The sequence below is a fragment of the Lepisosteus oculatus genome, chromosome 14 (assembly GCF_040954835.1).
Source record: "Lepisosteus oculatus isolate fLepOcu1 chromosome 14, fLepOcu1.hap2, whole genome shotgun sequence".
NCBI lineage: Eukaryota > Metazoa > Chordata > Actinopteri > Semionotiformes > Lepisosteidae > Lepisosteus > Lepisosteus oculatus.
In genome coordinates, this window is record NC_090709.1 from 16,775,070 (window position 1) to 16,780,069 (window position 5,000).

A 5,000-nucleotide genomic window follows, 5' to 3' on the forward strand; every position below is an offset into this window, starting at 1 on the left:
CCTGCGCTTAAAAGCTTACAGCACCTGGTATTCCCAGGCGGTCTCCCATCCAAGTACTAACCAGGCCCATCCCTGTTTAGCTTCCGAGATCAGACGAGATCAGGCGTGCTCAAGGGGTTGTGGCCGTAAGCGAGAGCAAGGCTCGCTGGCACCCTTCTTATTGAGAGGACAGCTCCGTCACCTCTTTTACGACGCTGCTTTTTTTCCCTTGCATTTTTCTCTTCTTCCCACGTTCTCTCTCTTCACTGCCTTCGACCCCGCTCTATTTCACTTCAGCCTTTCACTCTTGCTTCCTTCCAATGAGGACGGAGCTGCGGGAGAAAGGGCGCTATAGAGGATCGCTGTGGAGAGCTGCTGCTGTGCTTTGACATCTGAGCTCTGTGGAAAACGATCTCAATACAATTCTGAAAAACGCGACTCTCCGAACGCCAGCCGAACAAGTCTCCACAGCCGAAGCGCTGTGTCTCTTTTCAGCTGGCGATAAACCTTTCTTCGATCCTTTGCGGACTTGTAAAACTGTTCCTGATCAGAATAAAAAACGCTCACGCTAATACACAAGCACCAGTGTCTCGCCAAAGCTGACAAATAAACAGACGGACAAGCCACACTGCACGTGTGAACAGGGGAATGAGCGAGCTAGCGGGGATAGGGCGCCTCCTGCGCTTAAAAGCTTACAGCACCTGGTATTCCCAGGCGGTCTCCCATCCAAGTACTAACCAGGCCCATCCTTGTTTAGCTTCCGAGATCAGACGAAATCAGGCGTGCTCAAGGGGGTGTGGCCGTAAACGAGAGCAAGGCTCGCTGGCACCCTTCTTATTGAGAGGACAGCTCCGTCACCTCTTTTACGACGCTGCTTTTTTTCCCTTGCGTTTTTCTCTTCTTCCCACGTTCTCTCTCTTCACTGCCTTCGTCCCCGCTCTATTTCACTTCAGCCTTTCACTCTTGCTTCCTTCCAATGAGGACGGAGCTGCGGGAGAAAGGGCGCTATAGAGGATCGCTGTGGAGAGCTGCTGCTGTGCTTTGACATCTGAGCTCTGTGGAAAACGATCTCAATACAATTCTGAAAAACGCGACTCTCCGAACGCCAGCCGAACAAGTCTCCACAGCCGAAGCGCTGTGTCTCTTTTCAGCTGGCGATAAACCTTTCTTCGATCCTTTGCGGACTTGTAAAACTGTTCCTGATCAGAATAAAAAACGCTCACGCTAATACACAAGCACCCGTGTCTCGCCAAAGCTGACAAATAAACAGACGGACAAGCCGCACTGCACGTGTGAACAGGGGAATGAGCGAGCGAGCGGGGATAGGGCGCCTCCTGCGCTTAAAAGCTTACAGCACCTGGCATTCCCAGGCGGTCTCCCATCCAAGTACTAACCAGGCCCATCCCTGTTTAGCTTCCAAGATCAGACAAGATCAGGCGTGCTCAAGGGGGTGTGGCCGTAAGCGAGAGCAAGACTCGCTGGCACCCCTCTTATTGAGAGGACAGCTCCGTCACCTCTTTTACGATGCTGCTCTTTTTCCCTTGCGTTTTTCTCTTCTTCCCACGTTCTCTCTCTTCACTGCCTTCGTCCCCGCTCTATTTCACTTCAGCCTTTCACTCTTGCTTCCTTCCAATGATAACGGAGCTGCGGGAGAAAGGGCGCTATAGAGGATCGCTGTGGAGAGCTGCTGCTGTGCTTTGACATCTGAGCTCTGTGGAAAACGATCTCAATACAATTCTGAAAAACGCGACTCTCCGAACGCCAGCCGAACAAGTCTCCACAGCCGAAGCGCTGTGTCTCTTTTCAGCTGGCGATAAACCTTTCCTCGATCCTTTGCGGACTTGTAAAACTGTTCCTGATCAGAATAAAAAACGCTCACGCTAATACACAAGCACCCGTGTCTCGCCAAAGCTGACAAATAAACAGACGGACAAGCTGCACTGCACGTGTGAACAGGGGAATGAGCGAGCGAGCAGGGATAGGGCGCCTCCTGCGCTTAAAAGCTTACAGCACCTGGTATTCCCAGGCGGTCTCCCATCCAAGTACTAACCAGGCCCATCCCTGTTTAGCTTCCGAGATCAGACGAGATCAGGCGTGCTCAAGAGGGTGTGGCCGTAAGCGAGCGCAAGGCTCGCTGGCACCCTTCTTATTGAGAGGACAGCTCCGTCACGTCTTTTACGACGCTGCTTTTTTTCCTTTGCGTTTTTCTCTTCTTCCCACGTTCTCTCTCTTCACTGCCTTCATCCCCGCTCTATTTCACTTCAGCCTTTCACTCTTGCTTCCTTCCAATGAGGACGGAGCTGCGGGAGAAAGGGCGCTATAGAGGATCGCTGTGGAGAGCTGCTGCTGTGCTTTGACATCTGAGCTCTGTGGAAAACGATCTCAATACAATTCTGAAAAACGCGACTCTCCGAACGCCAGCCGAACAAGTCTCCACAGCCGAAGCGCTGTGTCTCTTTTCAGCTGGCGATAAACCTTTCCTCGATCCTTTGCGGACTTGTAAAACTGTTCCTGATCAGAATAAAAAACGCTCACGCTAATACACAAGCACCCGTGTCTCACCAAAGCTGACAAATAAACAGACGGACAAGCCGCACTGCACGTGTGAACAGGGGAATGAGCGAGCGAGCGGGGATAGGGCGCCTCCTGCGCTTAAAAGCTTACAGCACCTGGTACTCCCAGGCGGTCTCCCATCCAAGTACTAACCAGGCCCATCCCTGTTTAGCTTCCGAGATCAGACGAGATCAGGCGTGCTCAAGGGGGTGTGGCCGTAAGCGAGAGCAAGGCTCGCTGGCACCCTTCTTATTGAGAGGACAGCTCCGTCACCTCTTTTACGACACTGCTCTATTTCCCTTGCGTTTTTCTCTTCTTCCCACGTTCTCTCTCTTCACTGCCTTCGTCCCCGCTCTATTTCACTTCAGCCTTTCACTCTTGCTTCCTTCCAATGAGGACGGAGCTGCGGGAGAAAGGGCGCTATAGAGGATCGCTGTGGAGAGCTGCTGCTGTGCTTTGACATCTGAGCTCTGTGGAAAACGATCTCAATACAATTCTGAAAAACGCGACTCTCCGAACGCCAGCCGAACAAGTCTCCACAGCCGAAGCGCTGTGTCTCTTTTCAGCTGGCGATAAACCTTTCCTCGATCCTTTGCGGACTTGTTAAACTGTTCCTGATCAGAATAAAAAACGCTCACGCTAATACACAAGCACCCGTGTCTCGCCAAAGCTGACAAATAAACAGACGGACAAGCCGCACTGCACGTATGAACAGGGGAATGAGCGAGCGAGCGGGGATAGGGCGCCTCCTGCGCTTAAAAGCTTACAGCACCTGGTATTCCCAGGCGGTCCCCCATCCAAGTACTAACCAAGCCCATCCCTGTTTAGCTTCCGAGATCAGGCGTGCTCAAGGGGGTGTGGCCATAAGCGAGAGCAAGGCTCGCTGGCACCCTTCTTATTGAGAGGACAGCTCCGTCACCTCTTTTACGACGCTGCTTTTTTTCCCTTGCGTTTTTCTCTTCTTCCCACGTTCTCTCTCTTCACTGCCTTCGTCCCCGCTCTATTTCACTTCAGCCTTTCACTCTTGCTTCCTTCCAATGAGGACGGAGCTGCGGGAGAAAGGGCGCTATAGAGGATCGCTGTGGAGAGCTGCTGCTGTGCTTTGACATCTGAGCTCTGTGGAAAACGATCTCAATACAATTCTGAAAAACGCGACTCTCCGAACGCCAGCCGAACAAGTCTCCACAGCCGAAGCGCTGTGTCTCTTTTCAGCTGGCGATAAACCTTTCCTCGATCCTTTGCGGACTTGTTAAACTGTTCCTGATCAGAATAAAAAACGCTCACGCTAATACACAAGCACCCGTGTCTCGCCAAAGCTGACAAATAAACAGACGGACAAGCCGCACTGCACGTGTGAACAGGGGAATGAGCGAGCGAGCGGAGATAGGGCGCCTCCTGCGCTTAAAAGCTTACAGCACCTGGTATTCCCAGGCGGTCTCCAATCCAAGTACTAACCAGGCCCATCCCTGTTTAGCTTCCGAGATCAGACGAGATCGGGCGTGCTCAAGGGGGTGTGGCCGTAAGCGAGAGCAAGGCTCGCTGGCACCCTTCTTATTGAGAGGACAGCTCCGTCACCTCTTTTACGACGCTGCTTTTTTTCCCTTGCGTTTTTCTCTTCTTCCCACGTTCTCTCTTCACTGCCTTCGTCCCCGCTCTATTTCACTTCAGCCTTTCACTCTTGCTTCCTTCCAATGAGGACGGAGCTGCGGGAGAAAGGGCGCTATAGAGGATCGCTGTGGAGAGCTGCTGCTGTGCTTTGACATCTGAGCTCTGTGGAAAACGATCTCAATACAATTCTGAAAAACGCGACTCTCCGAACGCCAGCCGAACAAGTCTCCACAGCCGAAGCGCTGTGTCACTTTTCAGCTGGCGATAAACCTTTCCTCGATCCTTTGCGGACTTGTAAAACTGTTCATGATCAGAATAAAAAACGCTCACGCTAATACACAAGCACCCGCGTCTCGCCAAAGCTGACAAATAAACAGACGGACAAGCCGCACTGCACGTGTGAACAGGGGAATGAGCGAGCGAGCGGGGATAGGGCGCCTCCTGCGCTTAAAAGCTTACAGCACCTGGTATTCCCAGGCGGTCTCCCATCCAAGTACTAACCAGGCCCATCCCTGTTTAGCGTCCGAGATCAGACGAGATCAGGCGTGCTCAAGGGGGTGTGGCCGTAAGCAAGAGCAAGGCTCGCTGGCACCCTTCTTATTGAGAGGACAGCTCCGTCACCTCTTTTACGACGCTGCTCTTTTTCCCTTGCGTTTTTCTCTTCTTCCCACGTTCTCTCTCTTCACTGCCTTCGTCCCCGCTCTATTTCACTTCAGCCTTTCACTCTTGCTTCCTTCCAATGAGGACGGAGCTGCGGGAGAAAGGGCGCTATAGAGGATCGCTGTGGAGAGCTGCTGCTGTGCTTTGACATCTGAGCTCTGTGGAAAACGATCTCAATACAATTCTGAAAAACGCAACTC

At 52.3% G+C, this 5,000-nt stretch overlaps 6 non-coding genes and 3 pseudogenes across 6 annotated transcripts; all 9 read right to left on the reverse strand.

Annotated features, from left to right (window-relative positions):
* Window positions 1-5,000, reverse strand: part of LOC138242774 (zinc finger and SCAN domain-containing protein 2-like) — a 587,776-nt pseudogene that overhangs the window by 415,812 nt on the left and 166,964 nt on the right.
* On the reverse strand, window positions 13-131 carry LOC138217487 (5S ribosomal RNA). Its single transcript, XR_011181199.1, has one exon. It is a non-coding gene; the product is annotated as a 5S ribosomal RNA (ribosomal RNA).
* Window positions 669-787, reverse strand: LOC138216291 (5S ribosomal RNA). The gene has a single exon (XR_011180002.1). It is a non-coding gene; the product is annotated as a 5S ribosomal RNA (ribosomal RNA).
* On the reverse strand, window positions 1,325-1,443 carry LOC138218249 (5S ribosomal RNA; annotated as a pseudogene).
* On the reverse strand, window positions 1,981-2,099 carry LOC138245522 (5S ribosomal RNA). The gene has a single exon (XR_011194132.1). It is a non-coding gene; the product is annotated as a 5S ribosomal RNA (ribosomal RNA).
* LOC138245042 (5S ribosomal RNA) lies at window positions 2,637-2,755 on the reverse strand. The gene has a single exon (XR_011193658.1). It is a non-coding gene; the product is annotated as a 5S ribosomal RNA (ribosomal RNA).
* On the reverse strand, window positions 3,293-3,401 carry LOC138219064 (5S ribosomal RNA; annotated as a pseudogene).
* On the reverse strand, window positions 3,939-4,057 carry LOC138216695 (5S ribosomal RNA). The gene has a single exon (XR_011180407.1). It is a non-coding gene; the product is annotated as a 5S ribosomal RNA (ribosomal RNA).
* Window positions 4,593-4,711, reverse strand: LOC138216295 (5S ribosomal RNA). The gene has a single exon (XR_011180006.1). It is a non-coding gene; the product is annotated as a 5S ribosomal RNA (ribosomal RNA).